Source organism: Herpailurus yagouaroundi, unplaced genomic scaffold (assembly GCF_014898765.1).
Source record: "Herpailurus yagouaroundi ecotype Mexico unplaced genomic scaffold, PumYag 198, whole genome shotgun sequence".
Lineage (NCBI taxonomy): Eukaryota > Metazoa > Chordata > Mammalia > Carnivora > Felidae > Herpailurus > Herpailurus yagouaroundi.
In genome coordinates this window covers 23,340,914-23,362,826 of record NW_024412429.1, presented here as the reverse complement: position 1 = coordinate 23,362,826, position 21,913 = coordinate 23,340,914, and the positions used below count along the sequence as shown (strand labels likewise).

At 41.3% G+C, this 21,913-nt stretch overlaps 1 protein-coding gene and 2 long non-coding RNA genes across 11 annotated transcripts in view; 1 reads left to right on the top strand and 2 right to left on the bottom strand.

Annotated features, from left to right (window-relative positions):
- Nucleotides 1-21,913, top strand: part of AIG1 (androgen induced 1) — a 321,002-nt gene that overhangs the window by 126,527 nt on the left and 172,562 nt on the right. The window lies entirely within an intron of this gene.
- LOC121013370 (uncharacterized) lies at nt 3,937-14,773 on the bottom strand. Of its 2 annotated transcripts, XR_005782667.1 has the most exons (5): nt 14,205-14,773; nt 13,052-13,119; nt 11,943-12,055; nt 9,670-10,452; nt 3,937-4,183 (listed from the first exon to the last, which is right to left on the bottom strand). It is a non-coding gene; the product is annotated as an uncharacterized LOC121013370 (long non-coding RNA). The 2 variants fall into 2 exon arrangements; XR_005782666.1 differs by lacking the exon at nt 3,937-4,183 and having other exon boundaries at nt 9,434-10,452.
- LOC121013371 (uncharacterized) lies at nt 15,555-18,428 on the bottom strand. The gene is made up of 2 exons (XR_005782668.1): nt 18,339-18,428; nt 15,555-17,277 (listed from the first exon to the last, which is right to left on the bottom strand). It is a non-coding gene; the product is annotated as an uncharacterized LOC121013371 (long non-coding RNA).

Below are 21,913 nucleotides of genomic sequence, written 5' to 3'. Positions count from 1 at the left end.
TGAATAAGTCTATTCTTATTACTCCTCTCATAAATGATGAAACATGGACTATAATCAAATAGAAAGTTGGAATTATAGAGAAACATAGATCTTTCATGAGTGTTTGAATAATTGCCACAGCACTGAACAAAAGAATAATAAAATATATGGTTGATTTTTCCTATTAAGAGTATTTGCCAAAGCCTAATAAAATTCTCTTGATATCTTGCTTCATAAAGTGACTGAAGGGAAATGCCTCCGTGTTTTCCTACATTTAAAGCCACTAAGATATGTTACTGCCAAGATATGCAAATAGTGCTGCCTGGACTGGATGTAGGGGTGACAGGTTGAGTCTGGAATGCTTGTTGCTCTCAACATGCAGTTTTAAAGAGCACTGGACTTGGGATCATAAAACCTTAATGCAAACCCTACTCTACCGTTTAGTCAGCTGTGAGATTTTAGGCAAGCCGCCTCACCTTTCTCAGCCTCACTTACCTCCTGTGTAAGATGGGGCTCCACAGAATGACTGCAAAGATTAAATGAAATATAGGAAAGCCATGGGGGAGGGGAAGAAAAAAAAAGAGGTTAGAGTGGGAGAGAGCCAAAGCATAAGAGACTCTTAAAAAACTGAGAACAAACTGAGGGTTGATGGGGGGTGGGAAGGAGGGGAGGGTGGGTGATGGGTATTGAGGAGGGCACCTTTTGGGATGAGCACTGGGTGTTGTATGGAAACCAATTTGACAATAAACTTCATATATTGAAAAAAAATAAAAATTAAAAAAAAATAAATTAAAAAAATAAAAAATAAAGTAAGCTCTATGCCCAACATGGGGCTTGAACTCATTAAAAAAAAAAAAAAAAAAAGAAAGAAAGAAAAAGAAAAGAAATACAGGAAAGCCTTGTTTTGCGAGCATAATTCGTTCTTGAAACACGCTCGTAATCCAAAGCACTTGCGTATCAAAGTGAATTTCCCCGTAAGTAATAATGGAAACTCAGATGATTCATTCCACAACCCAAAAATATTCATATAAAAATTATTAAGATACTGTAATATGACACAAAATAATAAAATACAAAATATAAAGAAAAACAAATTCACCTGCACCTACCTTTGAAAACCTTCGTGGCTGGTGTGAGGGAGACAAGAGAGAGGGGGGTTATTGTGTAGGACGACTTTCACTATCACTAATGGAATCACTGCTATCTATTGGCTTAATGGAATCCTTTTCGTGCAAATTTAACAAGGAACCTATCCAATGACACTTGTTTTTGCCTCCTTTTGAGGATTTTGCAGGAATGTGACATTGCATTGATTATCACCCACAATCCCGGAGCGAGAGAGAGAGAGACAGAGAGAGAGAGAGAGACAGAGACAGAAAGAGACAGAGACAGAGAGAGACAGAAACCATTGGCTCAGTTGTGATCATGTGACATTCAGTGTCATGTAATACTCGTATTGGAAGACATTGCTCATTTATCAAGTTAAAATTTATTAGAAATGTTTGGTCCTCTTGCAGAACACTCCCAGAAGAAGTAACTCACAATCCAAGGTTTTACTGTATAGGTTAATTTTATCCATTATATTCCCTTACTAAGTAGCCATTGGCTGAATGGATATTCTCTTACAACAATACAAGATCATACTTTAACTTAAACATAATTGCAAAATATGTGACAAGGAGTAAATGGAAGGCTCCTGCTGTCTTCCTACTTCTTGCCCCACCCCAGTCTGTCCTCACTATGACCAGAATGAGCTTTATGAAACACAGATTGATCGTGTCCCTCTCCTAAGTGGTATCCTTCAGTGCCTACTCATCACTGTCCAGAGGAAACTCAGTGCCTTTTATGCAGAGGTCCCTTCTGTTCTGGGGGTGATCTGTGCCCACCTCTCCAGATAATCTCCTGTGCCCCCCGGCACACCCTGTGCTCAGCCAGGCTACATGTACCCACCCTCTCTTCTCATGTCTTTGCACACACTCCTTCCTCATATTGGAATGCCCTTGCTCCCAGTCCTTCACCCTGCAAAATTCTTCTAGCTAGTTCTTCCATGTTCAGCGCAAGTCTCAAGACCTTCCTCTGTGCTTTCCATAGTGTGCCGATCGATATCTGCTTCCCCAGGAAACTTCTCTCCCTGAAACGCCATTGTCCATGTGCTTGCTTCTCTCCCCTGTTGACTCAGACTCCTTGAGGGCAGGGACTCGGGGTTATTGCACTTTGCCTTTGCCTCACCCCGTGCCTGGAACAGTGTCGGTCCTCAGTAAGTCTTGTTGTATGCGTGAATCAATCAATCACTGCGATGGACTGAATGTGTCCCCCCCAAATCCATATGTTGAAATCTTAACCCAAAAGGCAATGGTGACAAGAGGTGCAACCTTTGGGAGGTGATAAGGTTATGAGAGTGGAGCCCCCATGAATGGGTTTAGTGCCCTTAAAAAAGAGATCCAAGAGAGCTCTCTCACTCTCTTTCTACCAATGTTAGGCCCAGTGAGAAGAAAGCTGCCTATAAACCAGAAACTGGGTCCTCAACAGACACATCAATCTGCTGGCACCTTGACCTTGGACTCCAGAACTGTAAGAAATAAGTGTTTGTTGTTTAAGCCTCCCAGTGCGTGATAGTTTTGATATTTGTATTAAAAGAGCCCAAATGGACTAAGTCACTGATATTAATTGACGTACCAAAGTGATTAAACATAAGACATACACATACCAAATGATTAAGACACAAGACAAAAGAAGTATAATTTGTAATGCCAGAATACAAATTCTGCATTCTTCAGAAACTTCCATCCCCAAATGAAACAAGGTATCAGTTATCAGTAAATCTGCTATGCATGATTTCACTAAATACTCTTTGGTAGCCAAGACTGCTACCTGCTAACTCAGCATACATTGTTTCTTTTCTCCAAAGTAATACACTTATTTTGAGTGGGGCACATGGTTACCAATTTTTTTTAATCTTTATTTCCCAGTCTGCTTTGCAGCTAGATATGGCAAATGGATAAGTTCTGGCAAATAAAATGTAGATGGAAGTGTTTTTGCGGGACTTCAGGAAAGCTACTTAATCAGGGCTCATCAGGAAGGCAGGGGGGGGGGGCCCCCCCCCCCCCCAGCCTTTAATCTTCTGCTTTTCCTCTTTCTTCTAGCTTGCTTTTTAGAAATGGTAATAAGAGTCTCAGAAGCCATTCTGGACCATGAAACCATGGGGTCATCTTGATGAGGAAAGCCATGTGCTAGGATGTCAAAGCAGAAAAGACAGAGGGAGTCCTTTCCCTGATGACACTATTAACTCCTGTGTTGCTGGCCTCTGGACTTACTTATGAGAGGGAACTACATTGATACTCTAAGGCAGCAGTTAACAACTTACAAACTTACAAGTTACAAAGCAACAAGTTACAAACTTGTTTAGTAAAGAGCCAGCTAATAAACCTTTTAGGCTCTGGAGGCCACATAGATCTCTTTCACAACTGTGCAGCTCTACTGGTGGATTACAGAAGCAGCCACAGACAACACATACACACAGGAGTGACTGTGTTCAAATAAAATTTCAATATACCAAAATAGGCAGCAGGCTGGATTGAGTCCATGGGCTGGCACCTGTTATTCCCTGCTCCAAGGCACCGTGACGTCGAGTCTTTGTGGTATCTGTAGCCAAAACTAACCCTGACCAATGCATCGTATTTGGTGAGATGAGCCTTCTAAGTTGGGAGAATCGTCAAGACTCCGTTTCATTTTTGAAAATAGTTTTTCTTTCAGTAGACTGCTTCTCCCCTACTTTGTCCTGATTGAAATTTACAAAGTCCTGACATTTCTGTTTCCAGAGTCTTTTGATTATGGAGACCAAGTGAATCGGATCCAGGGCTTTTCTAGGTTTCCCTCAGTTCCATTATGGTTAGTTTGGAGGGTTCCAGCAGAATATAATGGGACAGTCGTCAGGTGTGTGGACAAGGAGAATGGAGGACAAAAAACAAGGCCTTTAAGAATGGAGTGAAGGACACCATACTGAGAGCCCCTGAAGCATGTTTGAGTTATATGATGAAACTTCCAGGCTGACTGGATGGTACCTTATTGTACGGTGTTACCACGGAGATTTTACAAGCTGAACTGATGTTTAGCAGCAGGGCACAAGCTGGTCTTGAAGATTCTTTTCAGCAAAGACTTTTCCTGATGCTCTTTGGATGTCTTGGCTCTTCTGGTTTAGCTCATCCTGTGAAAACAGAACAAGTACAGAGAGAGAATGGCAAATTGATTTCCCATTCCGTGCAGATTCCAGCCGACGGCTAGTAGCTGTCTGGAGCTCTGCGTTGAGAAGGATTCCGTGGCTGCATTGGGGTTTTAACAGAAGTGGTCTGTGCTTCCCTAGCTGTGTTCTTCCCAGGGGCACCGGCTCAGGAGAGAAGAGGTCTCAGACAGGTCCTCGCTGTTGGTATAGACTCAAGGAATATGAAAGCTAGAAGGAAGCCATAGTTTAAACAGGCTCTAAACTGGTTCTTTTTACATAGGGTGTTATTAAGGCTCAGAATGCAAAATGCAAGGTTATACAACTAGTTAGTGGTAAAATCACAATTAAAAGTCAGTGGTGGAGGGGGCATCTAGGTGGCTCAGTTGATTAAGCATCCAACTTCGGCTCAAGTCATGACCTCACAGTTTGTGAGTTCAAGCCCCGCATCCGGTTCTGTGCTGACAGCTCAGAACCTGGGGCCTGCTTCAGATTCTGTGTCTCCCTCTCTCTCTGCCCTTCCCTGCTCACACTCTATCTCTCTCTCTCTCAAAAATGAATAAACATAAAAAAAATTTTTTTAAGTCAATGGTAGATATTTTCATTACACATACTACACATATATAAATAAGATCTTTTTATGCCTTTTACTACTTTTCGTAATTTCTCTCTAACATAGAACTGGAACCAGCTTGTAAGATCAACCAACACTTTCAGAGCTCCTGTTCCTGGCACTTTATGAACCTGATCCTTCAGAGTCTGTTTAGTTCTATGAGCCCCCAGTACCTTTTCAAAAATTAGGGGTGGGGTGGGGGTGGAGTTGTTGTCAGGTTAATTATAATCAGATCAGTTTCAGTTGCCTGCAATCAAGAACTATGGTTGATATGGAAATTGATCCCAGGAGTGGGTTTCAGGAAACAGACTCTCCAGGAAATATGAAGAAATTGGGAATTGATTCTGTAACCTAGATTAGGTAGATTGCAAAGTCCTATTTAATATCCAGAATGTGATTCCAACAGCTCATGGCACCCAGTGGTCAATGTCTTAATTAAATGCATCTGTGCTCATCTTGCATCAACCACTCATGGAGGGAAGGAAAGGTTTTGGATTACCACTGCCATGGAAGACGGGAAAAGATATGAGAGATCCGAGGCCCCTAAGGTGAGATGTAGAATGAGGAGCTCCAAACCACACCTGCTTGGATCAAGGTACAAGAAAAATCCAAGAACCTTCAATGGTCATGTAAAAAAAAAAAAAAAAAAAAAAAAAAAGTCCTTTATGTATGTGGCCTCCGAACAGAGGTATTTTAGTAAAAAATTAAATCCCACCAAGTTTAATCCCATGGGATTTTAAACCATAATGTTAGCTGAACACACAGTATCTTCCAGTGTCCTGGGAAGAGCAGGGCCCAGGGAATTGGAGCAGTTAATTTGGGGGACTCAGAATACCTAGAAATCCCTGCCGCTAAGGGCCTCCCTTGCCCTTCGATGAGGCTTCTCCTCCTTGCTGAAGAGGTTATTCTGCTCCATTACCTGCAGGAAGGTCCGTGCCAGGAAGAGCCACTTTTGGGACCCCAGAATCTTCTCTGTTCTTCAAGCCCAAACCTTTGCAGTAAATTTTTGCCTGTCATTTTTAGATAGCAGCATTTCCTAAATTCCTGCTTCCAGGTAATTTATTTATGTGAGATTCTGAAGGTCTCCATGAGTGAGGTTCAATAAATCTCTGTTTTAGAACCCTCACAATTTTTCTACTAAAATAAAACAGTTTATTAAATTGACAAGTCCTTAGTGCTAATCAATTACTACAGATATACAATTAAAAGCAATATTTAAATGAATAAAAATTCTTTTTTTTAAATTTTTTTTTCAACGTTTATTTATTTTGGGGACAGAGAGAGACAGAGCATGAACGGGGGAGGGGCAGAGAGAGAGGGAGACACAGAATCGGAAACAGGCTCCAGGCTCTGAGCCATCAGCCCAGAGCCTGACGTGGGGCTTGAACTCACGGACCGCGAGATCGTGACCTGGCTGAAGTCGGACGCTCAACCGACTGCGCCACCCAGGCGCCCCTAAATGAATAAAAATTCTTAAGTGTACTTGGGACTTTCCTCATTGATCTTCTTCTTTATTCAATCACTGCTTTATTTTTCTCTGTATTTCTACTCCATTTTATTATTGTTCTTTATTTTAAAAGTAATATTACCAACATTAGAGAAAAATTAAGATAAAGAAAACATGACCCATGATTCTGTTATTGGTACCATTTTGGTTTATTTCCTTCAGGGCTTTTTCATTTTCTTTTTTCCCTCTGAACATTATGATAAATATATCGTTTGTGCTTCTTAAACTTAATATATTGCACACATTTTAATCTCTTCGTGTCTCCATAACCTTCTTTCCAAAGGGTGCCTAACACTGAAAAGAGTACAGGCATTAAGCTGTGATTATTAATTATTGAGGAAAGGAACTCTCCTTTATTATACCCAGCTACTGGTGGATATTCAATTACCATTCGCTGAATTGAATTGAAATTCCTTGCCCATTCTAACTTTGTAATATTTTTTTTTTCAACGTTTATTTATTTTTGGGACAGAGAGAGACAGAGCACGAACGGGGGAGGGCAGAGAGAGAGGGAGACACAGAATCGGAAACAGGCTCCAGGCTCTGAGCCATCAGCCCAGAGCCCGACCCGGGGCTCGAACTCACGGACCGCGAGATCGTGACCCGGCCGAAGTCGGACGCCCAACCGACTGCGCCACCCAGGCGCCCCTAACTTTGTAATATTTTAAACATTCTTCCAACATCTTTATGGTTATAGCTTTTCACATATTTTTATTTAAGATAGAGTCTGACAAGTGGGATCACTGGTCATGTGGTATGACCGTGTTTATAGCTCAATATGTGTTGCCAAATTGCTTTCTTTCTGGAAGGGCTGTATCGATTTACGCCGCTCTCCGGCAATGCATGAGGTCACCAACCTCACTGCCCCCTTGTCAGCTCTCATGCAATAGGAGGGGGTACAGCATCTCATTGTGATTTTAGTGTGAATGTTTCCTCATTTGTGTATTTACTAATTGCATTTTCTCATTTGTGAATTTGCTTACTTTGCGTTAGCAATTTGAATGAAGTCTATCTAGAGCGAAGATAGTCATTTATACTTACTGCAAGTATTGGCCTCATTTGCGTCTTTTTATTTTCCATTTAGTTGTAGGAGTTTTTGGAACAGCTTTACTCTCAGTTGAAGAGAAAACTATTAGCCTTCTTCTGAGAGTCCCTTGAGCTCGGAAGATTTGCAACCTAGTGAAAATGCTCCTGTCCCTTTGCTTTAGTTGCTGGCATTAATTGACCAAAAGGGAGACAACTTATTCTTAACTGCTGTCAGCTAATCCAGGAAACACTTGAAATTACCTCGTCCTACGAGGCAGTAGTGCTTGGATGGTCAAAAACAGAATAAAGTACCAAAGGCTGCCCGTTGTTACTATCCCTTTCCAACTAGGAAATTTGCCTCCATTTGATCAAACCCTCCTGCCCAACTTCTTGTCCCTGAAGCAGGTGTTTGACATATGTCTTCAAAAATATTTGCAGATTTCTCTCTTCTTCCAAACCTGCTTCTCATGGAGTAGCCATGTGGCCCCCACTTCTCCACGAGAAATTGAGTCTAAACAGAACAAAAACAGTTGCCACTATCAAAGGTAGTGATTCCTAGAATTGGGTATCCTTGTTCATTCTCAGCATCGTGCAAATCATATCTTTTGTTCTTTTCCTAAACCTCTGCCAGTTTTTGACCCCCAACTCCATAGTTTATTCTAGTAAACTATACCTGTTTTTTTCTAGCAAAATACACCAATTGGTGTAGTTCACCAATTTTTAGTTTTAGTTTTCCCTTAGAGGAGGAAAGAAAGACTAATTCAACTTCTAAAACTTTTTTTTTCAGAAATTTCTGCTTTAATCCTATTCCCTCACATTTTACTCCCAGACTCTAACTGAAACATCTTTTCTTTCTGAGGAAACCTCTGTGAACTGCAAGACACTGAAAACAGGATCTGTATTTGTTGTTTCAAAATTAATTAAATAGAAGTGATATCTTCCAAAGCATCAGAACTCAGATATACATTTGTACTAAAGGTAATTGGTTAGCACAAAGTTGCACAGAAACAAATCCCATACCTATACAGGGGGGTGTATGTGTTTTATTTAACAAAACATAGGGAGAAATTATTAAATCAGAGGTCAGGAGATGGGTCCTAGTTCCACTTGGCCAATTATCAGCTAAATGACCTTGACTGTGTCATTTAACTTCTTTGAGGCTCAATTTCCTTACCCACAAAACTGGACTTTCAAGCTTTAGGGTTGTCTTTAGCAAAACAACTCAGTTTTCAAGTGAAAAATAAAAAATAAAACAGACATTTGTAGAATTCTTCTGGTTGAAGTAATAGCAGGAGGCCTAGGGTCCCATCCTCTTAACCACCCCAGTCTTCTGTTTCTCAAGGCTTCAGAGGCTGCTCCAAGGAACCCTCAGATTACCCATTATCATGATGTCATAATTCATGTTTGGAACGACCAAGTTCTCCTCTAGCTCTGAAATGCTGTACTCTCCAGTGGTTAAAATTCAGATCATGCTAGGATTGGATTGGGTATTAGCAGGGTGGTGAGACCCGGGCATTTGGGAATATCCAGTAATAGAGAAGTGATGCCTCTGTCTGCCGTCTACACAAGCGCATCGATGTGTCATGAAATTTTTTTAGTAGGAATAACACAAGTGCTTTCTGTGCACCGTGAACTGTAAGGCAGATCATCCTATATTACCTCCTTTAATCCTCTCCATCAACTTCATCTGAAACTACTCACCCCACCCCACTCCAAACACAGTAGTCCAGCTCAGGTCATAGGGCCCCTTCTCTTATTTTAGGTTCCAATGTATATGTCACATTCTAAGAGAAGTCTTCTTTGGCCATCCTAACTAAAGACATCCTGGACATCGTATCTTGTTTGATTCACAACATTTATTACTACCTGCATAAGTATTTAATCAGCTTATTAGTTTGTTATATTTATTTTTACTCGTATAGTTTCTGACTCTCTCCACATACTCTGAAATGTGGACCCCATGGAGAATAAAGATGTTGTCTATCTTGTTCATCACCAAATCCTCAACACCGAGAAAAGTGCCTTGCCCACAGTAGATGCCTTGTTAAGTATCGGGTGAATGAATAAATGAACAAGAGAGGTACTTATTGTAATCTCTGTTGCACAGATGAGGAAACTGAGGCTTAGAGAGGTTTAATTACCAGCTGTAAATCATATAACTGGTAAATGATAGAACCTTCATTCAAAGTCAAGTTTGACCTAAAATCAACTGGCCTCTCTCGGTGGAACCATTTTCAACACTAATCAATGCCCATATCTGCCCGGTGGAATGCTAATAAGATAATGATTACAACAATAATGAAAATTATGATACCCATAATTGCATACCGAATGTGTGTTCCTGGGGCTTCTCCTTGATCACCTACAGAGCACGCATCACCTTAGCTAGCAGCACATTCATCACTGGGTCATCTAATTTTTGAAAAGTGTTCTCTCGAGCCAAAAATCTACCTTCATGAGTCTTCCACTCACTGATCCTAGTTTATCCCTCCGTAACAAAACAGAACAAATCCTTTCTGGCTGCCAGATAGGAGAGGAGGTGAGCAGCAGCAGGGTGGACTCTGTCTGGATTTCCTGACTTTCTTGCCGGTGTGCAAGTACCTGGTAAGCCAAACATTCCCAAGTGGTCAATTTACAAGGCAGTTTACCTGCCTTGGGTACTTTAATGAGTAGTAGTGTTGTTGTTTCATCTTAATTAATGGGGATATTCTTTTCCTTCACCAGTATATCTGTGCATTCTTGTTAAGGAAATTGGGTCCTCACCCACTGGCTTTGAGTGATCAGTTTTGCTTTTGCAGACTGCCTTCATATGAAAGCCATCTTCATACAATATTCACTTTCCCCTCTAACTTGGGTGTGATGAAGGCCGACAAGAAGTCTGGTAAACCCTCTGAGCTCCTTGAAACCAAGGCCCCGTAAAAACTTGTTTAATTCAGTTCTTTTGTGGTCTCTGGCTTTAGCCTTTGGCCTTTGAGTGCATTTTCATCCAAGTTCCACTGTGGTCTCTGTGGTCTCCGCTGGTGGCAGCTGGTTCCCAAGGATATTACCTGTGTTTGAATCTAACATGGCTCATAACTTTTATCTAGATCCAGTTGCTTTGGTCTGTTCCACCTGAAGAAACAGAAAAATGTGATAATAACAGCTAGTATGTAGTAAGCTCTGTGAGCCAAGAGCTATTTTAAACCCTTTACTTATATTATCACATTTAACAGACAATAACATGTCCTGGGAAAATAGCACAGGCCTCATGAGTGCTTCACATTCATTACTTAATTTCATCTTTAATTTCCACGTCCTGCCTTACAGTATTCTATCTTCCTCAGTGATATGATGGATTAAATGCATAGTCCATGGAAAGAGCTTAGAACAATGCCTAGCGTAGAGTTAGCACTCACGAAATGTTAGCTGTTGAGGCTCCTGGGTGGTTCAGTCAGTTAAGCATCCAACTTCAGCTCAGGTCATGACCTCACAGTTCATGGGTTCGAGCCCCGCATCAGGCTCTGTGCTGACAGCTCAGAGCCTGGAGCCTGCTTCACATTCTGTGTCTCCTTCTCTGCCCCTCCCCCACTCGCACCCTGTCTCAAAAATAAAATTAAAAAAAAACACAAAGAAAGAAATGTTAGCTATTATTATTACCATATTTCTTTCTTTATAATTTTTTTAACATTTATTTATTTATTTATTTATTTATTTATTTTTGAGAGACCAAGAGAGACAGAGCATGAGCAGGGGAGGGGCAAAGAGAGGGAGACACAGAATCTGAAACAGGCTCCAGACTCTGAGGTGTCAACACAGAGCCCGATGTGGGGCTCAAACCCATGAACATGAGATCGTGACCTGAAACAAAGTCAGATACTCAACCAACTGAGCCACCCAGGCACCCTTGTCATATTTCTTTCTGAAAGCTGAATAGATTCAGTATTGTTGGATCTAGACTCACAGTGGAGCGTGCATTTTTCTGGCTTAAATCAACACACCATAGTACAGTAGACAGGTTGATAAGGTCCAAGTGGTAACATGCTACAGGACAAGAGACCCGTGGCCAGGCATGAGCTCTGCCACTGAATAGATTGAACACCCAGCAAGTTCCTGGGCTCCTAAGACCCTCAGTTTCCTCATCCATACATGAGACGTGTGAACCTAATGATCTCTAAGACCCTTTGCCCTTCTAAGTCCTCCCCACATATGTCTTTGTCAAAATGTGGGGCTTATCTTTCTTACCATGAGGTTTGTGTCTGTACTATCTCCACCCACCCATCACGTTAAAATCCCAAATCACTATAATGGAAAATGATTCGGGAAATGCCTAGCAAGGAAGATGAGAAAAGCACCCTCCAGGACCTCTCCTGTCTGCTCCCCAGCACTGTCGCCGTTATGCAAAGCCAACCATACCTGAGTGACTTAGGGGGGAAAGCACAGCATGAAATACACTACTGGTAGGATTTGTTTTTTGTTTGTTTTTCAAATGGGTCTCATAGGATTCTGCTGCATGGAAGGTGGCGTGTCATGGTAAGAAAAGTGCTGACCCAGGAGCCAAGAGCTTTTGAGCTTAACTCCAGCTCCAGCTCTGCCACTGTCTGGTCCTCGGGCAAATGACTTACCTTCCTTGAGCCTTAGTTGTTTTAACTGTCACAAAGGAATTGTTCAAGATCTTCCGATTCTAAAACTCTCTGCTACTAAGTTCTTTATGTGAGAACAATGCTCAGATGAAATCCTATGGACAGAAACGCATTTTTTTCACTTCTTTCTCTTTTCTTTGCCAAGCGTAATGAGAGTTGGTGTGGAAAAAAAAAAGTGCTGTGAAAAGGTTCATTCAGCCTTTTCTTAATAGATCGAGTGGTTGGTATTTCTGCTGGCTTCTGAAATACATTACAAATCACAATCTGGAAAAAGTTCCAAAGCAGCTCCAAGCTTTCCTGCTGAATTTGGATACATCTTTAGGTCTTACTCTGCAGCTCATCCTTAACAACTGACAAAATATTTACTTTGCTCGGTACAGAAAAGGGTAACATTTTCCAAAATATTAAACTAGGTTGGATTCAGAACACAGACAATGAGGCAAAAAGTTGGACCTCTTTTCCAAGCCATGTCGTTGAATCATTTTCCAGAGTGCCATGAGAAACAGGGCCTTAGTGGATGTTTATGCTCCACGGTAATTCCGAAACAGACAGAAGCCAGCCAGCCCCTGTCTAGCATGCCCACTGGTGTGTAGAACACAGGTTCTCAAAGTGTGGTCCCCGGACCAGGAGCATCACCATTGCTAGGGAACTGCTTAAATATACAAACTCTCACAACCTATCCCAGAACGATGGAATCAGAACATCCTGAGAGGTGGCCCGGCAATCTGTGTTGTAATGAGTCCTCCAGTAAAGAAGTCCAAGTAAATCCCACACTGGTAAAAGTTTGAGAACCACTGGTGTAGGCCCATGAAGGCTATAGGCACTTCTTACCTTTGAATGGAAAGTGTGAAACAATGGCAAGACTAGTAGCTTTTTCTCATAAATAATTTTTTTTCTAACATAAATAAGTTGGTATGTAAGTTTGAAACTTGAGCATATTGTTTTTTGAAATGCTGTCCCCCTCCATCCCCCAGCTTCCTCTACCCTGCCCCCTAATCCCGCCCTCACCTACGTGCTCATGGCAATGGTGTCTGAGTTATTTGGCCATTGTTTAGGACAGTAAAAATGCACTGCAATTTGTTTTAACATACTTGCACATAGCTGGTGATTCTGATCAGAACTAATTGTACTTTTAAAAAATTTTCACTTGAGATCTCTCCTAGGGGAAAATAAGGAGACAAAAATGAATGCCTATAATTTATAATTTTGTTATGTTAATTAGTCTTATCACTAACAAAATAACTATTTTTATAAATAAATTGTGATTTTTTAATTTTTTTAAGTGCATTCATTTTTTTTGAAAGAGAGAGAAGCAGGGAGAGGGGGAGAGAGAGAATCACACTCAGGCTCCACAATCAGCACAGAGCCTGAAACAGGGTTTGATCCCATGATCTGGGATCATGACCTGAGCCAAAATTAAGAGTCGGACATTTAACCAACTGAGCCACCCAGCCGCCCCAATAAACTGTGATTTTTTTAAATACAGGAAATTACTCTAGTTGCCAGCTTTAATTAAGAAATAGACTACCATTGGGGCGCCTGGGTGGCGCAGTCGGTTAAGCGTCCGACTTCAGCCAGGTCACGATCTTGCGGTCCGTGAGTTCGAGCCCCGCGTCAGGCTCTGGGCTGATGGCTCAGAGCCTGGAGCCTGTTTCCGATTCTGTGTCTTCCTCTCTCTCTGCCCCTCCCCCGTTCATGCTCTGTCTCTCTCTGTCCCAAAAATAAATAAACGTTGAAAAAAAAAAATTAAAAAAAAAAAAATAGACTACCATTTAAATGACTATATTGTGTCTATCCAAAATTGCAAATAATTTCTGAGAGGAATGAAGATAATCCTCACAAACACCTCCTCATGCCACTCCAAAATGTCTCACACCTGCCCACTCATGTGTGTGACCTGCCCAGCCACTGCAGGCATCTGAGCTGTGACCTTTGTCCTGCAGTCTCAAGCTTGGCCACGTCATTCAGCCCCAGCGTCCCCCATCTGTTGATTTGGAAGGCTCACAAACCTGTAACTACAGTGATTTCACTCCCAGGTTCCAGCCAGTATTCCAGCTACTTCTATATCTTTCCAGCACCTTAGAGACCTGACAAGAGATCACACATGCAAACCAGAACCCGTCAACATGTACCCTAACCTGATTCTCTCTGACATTCCTTTTCTGATAATGAATGTCCCCCTCTCTGCCCTCTACCATCTGCCATAATTTGGGGGCAGGAGAGCAGATATAGTAGAAATCACACCCGTTTTGGAACTCTATAGATCTGGATTCAAATCCAGGCTCTTCCACCTACTGGCCACACGCCATGAGGCGACTCCTCAGATGTTCAGCATCTTCAGGTGCACCGTGGAAGATGGCAAACTGGAGGAAGCAAAGATGAAAAGTATATAAAAACAGGATTGTGTACCACATTGTCCGAGCCAGAACACATGGAGAATGAAAGGAGCCATTGTTAATAATTATCTCATGATCAAAGAAAACAAAAGAAAAGAAAAAAAAAGAAAAGAAGGCATAAACAGATTGTGGCAAGAAAAGGACATTTGTTTATCCTATATATCTAGTGTTCTGAGTAACAGGTAGTATGTCCTCAATAAATACTAGTTCCCTTTGCCTTTCTTCTTGCTATTCCAATGTTTGCCTTCAGTGTTTTCTGAATCTACCTTTTGTTTTCATTCCTCCTGTCCCCAAAGTTGTCCTCAATCCCTGTCACTTGGAGGAAGTAATGTTCTCTTGGTTGAGCTCCTCGCCTTCCATTTCTCCCCTCTAATATATCCTGTGGGCTCATGTCAATTAATCTTCCGCAACTACATCTCTTAAACCATTCTCTGCCTCAAGACCCTTTAATGACTTCCCATTGCCCACTTAATAAAGTTCGAACTCTCTAGCTTGGCATTTAAAGTCTTCTTTTTGGGGTTCAATCTATTTTTCCAGACTTAATTCCAAGCGTTGCCCTTTATCTATAGCAAGTTCTTAACAAACTCCACGATTTCCTCACTGCCATGTCTTCCCTCGTGCCTTTGCTTATACGCTCTCGCTCAACTGTTGCATCCTTCTTTTCTGTCTCCACTGTTGAAATCCACTTTTCTTTCATGCTGACATGTGACATCTTCCACAAAGCCCTCCCCAATCTGCCCGGGGAGAAGCTCTCCCTTTGCCCCTTGAATCTACTAACAATGTTGCTTGCATATCCTACAGCACAGGATGTTCTCTGTTGTGTATTATAATCAGGTTTATGTTTCACACATCCCGCAAGGAGGACATACACCTGCTTTATGCTTCTGCCTCAGATACTTCGCACATAAGAGGAGCTCAGTAAGTGTCTATTGAATGAATAAATGACTGAATGAAAGTCACTCTTGCCCTGCCACTAAGTAAATACTGTCATGGCTTCCTCAATCAGCCGTAAGTTCCCAAACATATATGGCAATGATTCTCATCTATTTTGCTTCTTTGCAGAAGTAGGAGATTAAACCATCAAGTCAGTGATAGTAAATTTCTAAAACTATACATAACTTTCCCCTGAATCTTCACATTGATGCGATTAGCCTGATTTGCCCCAAAGGACAAGATAATTTAACAATTTTTTTAAAAAAATTGTTGGTCAAAGAAGCAAATTTGACACATGCCTACAGTGAAAATCAGACATCCAGAAAATACTTACAGTCCACTGTCTTGACTGCCTCTCTCCAAACTCCAAAATGTATGCAACATATTTGCCTTGCTTTTTCCTTCCTTCTGTCCCTATTTGAGTTGCAATTTGTGTGTATTCTAGGGTAATGTGGCTCTCCTATCTCTTTTGGTATATTTGTGTGTGTCACTGTTTTATAGTCAATGAGACATACAGATTCTTTTAAGAGAACATCTGTGGTTAAAGTGCTCAGAATGTTTTTAAGAGAAAGCTCCTTGTTTGCAAAGAGATCGTTTGGAATGGTGGTAACAGAGGAACTCAGTCATAATTTTCTGACTTCTGTTTTGGTATTTATGCACTTGTTTGACTTACAAATGTGCTCTGGGACAGTGAAAACAGTCACACCTGTGCAATCTTGCCTTAAAATGACAGTTCTGAAGGTCGTTCTCTGTAACTTTTTAATTCAAGAGATCATTTCCTTTACATTAAATAATTGCTCAAATAATTCTGCCAACTGCTGTGAATATTTTTACCTAAGACTTTTATCTCAGTGTGAGTTTTCAAAAATGAAAATATACACCGTTAACTTTCATTGAATTTGAAACACTTAGGCCTCAGAATTTGCATATGAAAATTATGTAGAAACTACTTAACTTAGGTGACCATTAAAAAATTAATGGAATTACAGAAGGGCAGTTATTTCACAACTTCTCAAGGAACTTGGGATGTCAGGGCAAGCCACCAAGCATCCTATTTCCATAAATAACCTAGCCTAAAGAAAGATAATTAACTGTCTGAATTTCCGTCACTGAGTTACAACTCTTGAGCAAAGATAATAGACTTCTCAGCGGTAGGGAGGTTGTCCCAAAAGGCAAGAATCTTACCTATAGCCAGTTGGTCAGCCTGTCAATAAATGCTTACTCACTGCCTGCTGTATACTAGGCACTGAGGTAAGTGGGGCTGGGTACAGTGATGACCGCTGCAGGTGCTGGTGCTGTGTGTGTGGGAGGCACGTTACGCCACGTCTAGTGCATTGGTGGGGGTGGGGGGAGCAAATGTCGTGGATGCCGGACTGAGAGAGTAGATGGAGAGGCAGAAGCATCACACAGCCATAGGCCACCAGGAAGGAGGGAACAGCTGAGGAGCAGCAAAGAGAAGCTAAGCAGCCCCTGTGGGGACCTGAACCTCCTTCACTTACGTGGACTCAGGGGACTGAGGGAAGCTTAAGACCAATAAAGAAATGATTGTCACCAAAGTGATGGGTGTGGTCTGGAGAACAGGGAAACCAAGGTAACCTTCCTCTGCCTCTTCATGTAGGTGTGGAGCTAGCTAGCTTTTGAAAATGTGTTCTTTCCACTTTCAAGATGTCAATTGCAAAACGCCAACTCACTTTCAATTTCTGAGTTCAATCCTTATTCCTGGGAAAAGGCAAAAGTTAGGTTTGTGGCCACGTGAGACGTTGCTTTGAAGGGTGCCTGGCCAGGATGTGCTTGGCAGTGCTGGGTCTCAGCAGCACCATGGGAGAAACCCGGATTGGGGGCCGACAGGAGGCACTGTGATGTTTCCAGCCAGAAGAAGCAGAGGATGGCCCTCGGTGGGTCCTGTGCCTTCAGCGGAGGGAAGGCTTGGCTCCAGGAGTGCCTTTGGACCTGGCGACAAGGCGCTATGAAGAGAGCAGCTCTGTTTCCTGCAATTTGAACAAGCATATAAAACTTCTTGGGCTTACATTTGAAGACCTTTGCCTGCAAAAAGGAATTAGTCTGAAGAGACTCAAGTTATAACTGTGGTGCTGACATCAGCTCATTGTGTAACTGAGTTCCCCTAGCTTTGCCTCCTGGCTTCTCCTTCTGTGAAAGCAGTGTTCTACAGCTAATATTGCCCAAGTCAGGAGTCCCAGCAAAGCCTTCACACAACCCCGTTTGTCAGTTCTCTTCCATTGTCTCTGGAGCTCTCTCACAAACCAATAAATGTAGCTTGCTCAGAACTGGGGGGAAAAGAGACATTTTATCATGTAATATTCATTTTCACATTGCAATGTAATGCTTTAAAATCCACCAGAACTGGGGCGCCTGGGTGGCGCAGTCGGTTGGGCGTCCGACTTCAGCCAGGTCACGATCTCACGGTCCGGGAGTTCGAGCCCCACGTCGGGCTCTGGGCTGATGGCTCAGAGCCTGGAGCCTGTTTCCGATTCTGTGTCTCCCTCTCTCTCTGCCCCTCCCCCGTTCATGCTCTGTCTCTCTCTGTCCCAAAAATAAATAAACGTTGAAAAAAAAATTTTTTTAAATAAAATCCACCAGAACATATAGATGATCATTAAAACTACAACTCCTGCATTACAGGGAGATTGTAGCATGTCATTGATGATGTGTCTCAAATGAGTTTCGCCAGCGTGACATTGCCAACTTACCATTCTTATTTCAGCAGATAACACGGTCTCCACAAACCACCCTCCACAAAAAATGATCAGGCCAATGCCATTTAATTGGTTTTTTTCTTGATTCTCTTATAATAATTTTATTATTCAGACGCTTCTGGTATTTGCACTTTCAGAAACATGATCTTTGACCACAGCCAAGAAAGTATTTTGCTGGTTTATATGGCACTATTTCATGTGCAATCTGATTCATTCAGAGGTAGGAGATGACATTACATCAGACTCCACATGACACTTCATGATCTTAGTGTCTCTTTTACTTAAAGGTAATTAAAAATGTGGTTCTGAGTTCACATTAACTTCTCTTGACTTACTATTGACTGGAGTTGCCATCTCATCACCTTCCTTCCTTTCTTTCAGATTAGGAGCTTGGCTTCTAGAAGTCTAAAATGTCAACCTCATTATGTCACTTCCAAGTTTAAAATCCTTTAATGGATTCCTAATGTCCATTGCAGTTTCCCAGTGGATAGTATTGATATTCCTAGTGGGGGACAAAATGATTTTATGAGCATACTGGCGAATGTTCTTACTACTTATATATTTATTTTACTATTTATTAAGAAAAATATATATGTTGAAAGATAAACTGAATCATATTAAAATATTAAGAGTTTCTGTGAGCAAACGTCAACTTGAACTGGGCAACGCCAAACCAGAAGTGGTTAGGAGCGTTCTACAAACAGGAACTAAGGGCAGTACTTTAGCAGAGAAGACACGGAAGCAAATCAAGGAGTTTATTTGATTGGCTATAGCTCAAGGAGTTGCTTTATTTGGGAAAGTCTCTTTAATTGTCTATGATTGCTTGTCTTCAGGTTTCAATTTCTTTTTTTTTTTTTAATTTTTTTTAACGTTTATTTATTTTTGAGACAGAGACAGAGCAAAACGGGGGAGGGGCAGAGAGACAGGGAGACACAGAATCGGAAGCATGCTCCAGGCTCTGAGCCATCAGCCCAGAGCCCGACGTGGGGCTCCAACTCACGGACCGTGAAATCATGACCTGAGCTGAAGTCGGACGCTTAACCGACTGAACCACCCAGGCGCCCCCAGGTTTCAATTTCTTAATCTTGAAGCATTTATAGACTTGAGTTTTGGTTTGCTTCTATAAGCTGATAAGGCATTAGAACCGACTCAATCTAATGGCCTCCTTGTTTAATTAATTTAATGTATATTAAAGTAAAACTATAATATACAACATATTCCATCTTAATTATTATATGTTAGGAATATATTACAGATTAATAAGAATAGTATACTATCATGTTATTGTATTTTAGTAATAGCATATATATATCAAACCATTGATGTTACTACTTTGGATGAAAAGTAAAGTAAGTGAGTCAATATGGAATCCATTTTAAAAATACTGAGGAAATAATAGTCTAGGTTGCTCTTGGATGTGGCAAAGCTCATAAAGATTGTAGGAACTGGCTAAAATTTGAAGAATGTTGGCCGACTGGACACAGTTTGACTCTTCAACATGTCTCTGGCTTTATGTCTTAACATCCTTTATTTCAGCCACTCAGAACTATTTGTTGCTTCTTGAATATCGAGTTAACTGTCAGACCTCCCATTATCGAGTTCTAATGTTGCATGACTTTGGGAAAGTCACTTAAACTCTTTGGGCCTTAGTTTCCTCATCTGAGAAAGGAATATAAATAAGTGGCCTGCCCCTGATAAAGGTTTTGAAAAAGGAACTGGAAATGCTAGTACTTTGTAAACTGCAATAAGTTGTACAAATAGAAGGGATTATATTATCTTTATTTCTCTCCCAGTGCATTGCAAGTGCTCATTAAATATGTGTTAGGGGATAAATGAGTGAATTCCACTGATGTTCAAGTTTGGAGTGACCTTTATTTAATTAATCAAGCATTCATAGGATGGCAGTGCTTCCTGCAGAAATAATGGAGAAAGCATTTTCACCTTCAAGGAGTCAGTCTAAAGAGACTAACACCTAAAAAGGTGACTACAATATAGGTGTTATGTGAATGTTTTTATAATGGAGATATGAGGAGCATGAATTCAACTAGGCAAGCTTCTCCAGGAGATGTGATGCTGAGCTGAGTCTTAATAGGATGGGGAGTAGCTATCTGGGTAGATTAAGTGAGGAGGGACCTCTTGCGGAGGGAGCTTGGGCATAACTGTGGACCAGTGCTGCCTGATGGAAACATCACGTAAACCACAAATGTGAACCATATTAAACAAAAGTTCAAAGCAGCAGGTGAAATCTACTGTAATAGTATACTTTATTTAATTCAACAAATCTATTATCATTTAAAAGGTAACCAGTATTTATGGGGCACCTGGGTGCCTCAGTCGATTAAGCGTCCAACTGTTGATTTTGGCTCAGATCATGGGCTCACAGTTCATGAGTTCAAGCCCTGCACTGGACTCTGAGCTGAGCAGAGCCTGGTTGGGATTTTCTCTCTTCCTCTCTCTCTGCCTCTAACCTCCCCCCTCTCAAAATCAATAAACTTAAAAAAAATTCACTCATAATTTTAAAAAATAATAAAAGTTAACCAATATTTTTAAATTATTAGTGAGATATTTCTGCTAAGTCTTTGAAATTTGGTGTTTATTTACACCCGTAGCATGGGTTAATTTGAACTAATCGTATTCTAAACAGTAGCCATCTGTGTCTGGTGGCTAGTGTATTTGATAGCACAGGCACAAATGACAGAGGAAAAGTCCGGAACACTAAATAAACTGAGTTCTTTGATATGCCTGTAGCATAGGCTGTATGTGAATGACTGGTGGGAGATTAAAGAGATGTAGTCAGACACTAGACCACGAAGGCCTTAGATGCCAAGTTAGGGGAGTCTCAGTTTAATCATGAAGGCATTCAGGAGCCTTTGACGCCTTTGAGAGATTTTATGTAGATCAAATCTGAGGTCTTGAAAGATTATGCTGACAACTGTATAAAGGATTGATTGGGGAGTCTCAGTGCAAAGAACATTGGCGATGTTTCTCAATCTGTTGTGGTTCTCTGCGATTAATGAAACTTTCATATAAACTCAATTAGTGAACAGCTGTTGTCAATTTTTAGCGTTTTATCAGTTTGTATTATTCAGGGAGCCTTTATGAAAATTTTAAAGGTACGGTGGGAGAGGAACAAAGAATATCAATTTGCAACGGAGAAAATGTTGGGTATGGACACCATTCGGCTTAGGCTGAACAGCTCCTGGTGAGGAGCTCTTTGGTCAAATAGACCTTGTCCTCCACCAACCCACTTTGTACAGGCATCATTCCATTGTAAAATGCATGTGTACAGGCCACCTGTCCTTCATGGCAAGGTGCACGCATACCCTGAAATTCTAGATGATGTAGCTTTCCTTTGAGGTAAAAGTGCTTTTCCTAGGCATCTTGTCTAAAAAGACAAAAGTCTTAAGTCAGTTTATTATTTTACCACTATAACCTGCTTATAATTGAGTGCTTTACTTTGCTTTTCCCTTTGTGGCAGGAAACAAGCCACCTAGATATATTTTTTTCTCAAGATTGCCATTTTATGGGGTCCTTTCTTCTTCTTCCCATCTGCTCTTCCGCCATTTTTCTCCATAGCTCCCTTTTGGTTCCATTGGTTTCTACTCAAAACGACAGCATATTGATAAATTGTTATGTATTCAGGATAGAGCAAATGAACATAGAAATGTAAAATGGTGTTCTTTCAAAGTAATATGCTGTTCATGCTACCTCTTTCTTACGCTCTGGGAGCTCCCATCCTATGCTAATCCCCCTGTTAGTAACTTCAGTGTATATGGAGAGGCTGATGAGATTGGAGGCCATGAGCAGAGGGAGGTGTTGATTGATGGAGCCTCACATCTGGCCCGACTCCAGGCACCATCCCACCCACTTGTCCCCGAAGCCCAACAAGTGGTTGAAGCATGAAGTGATT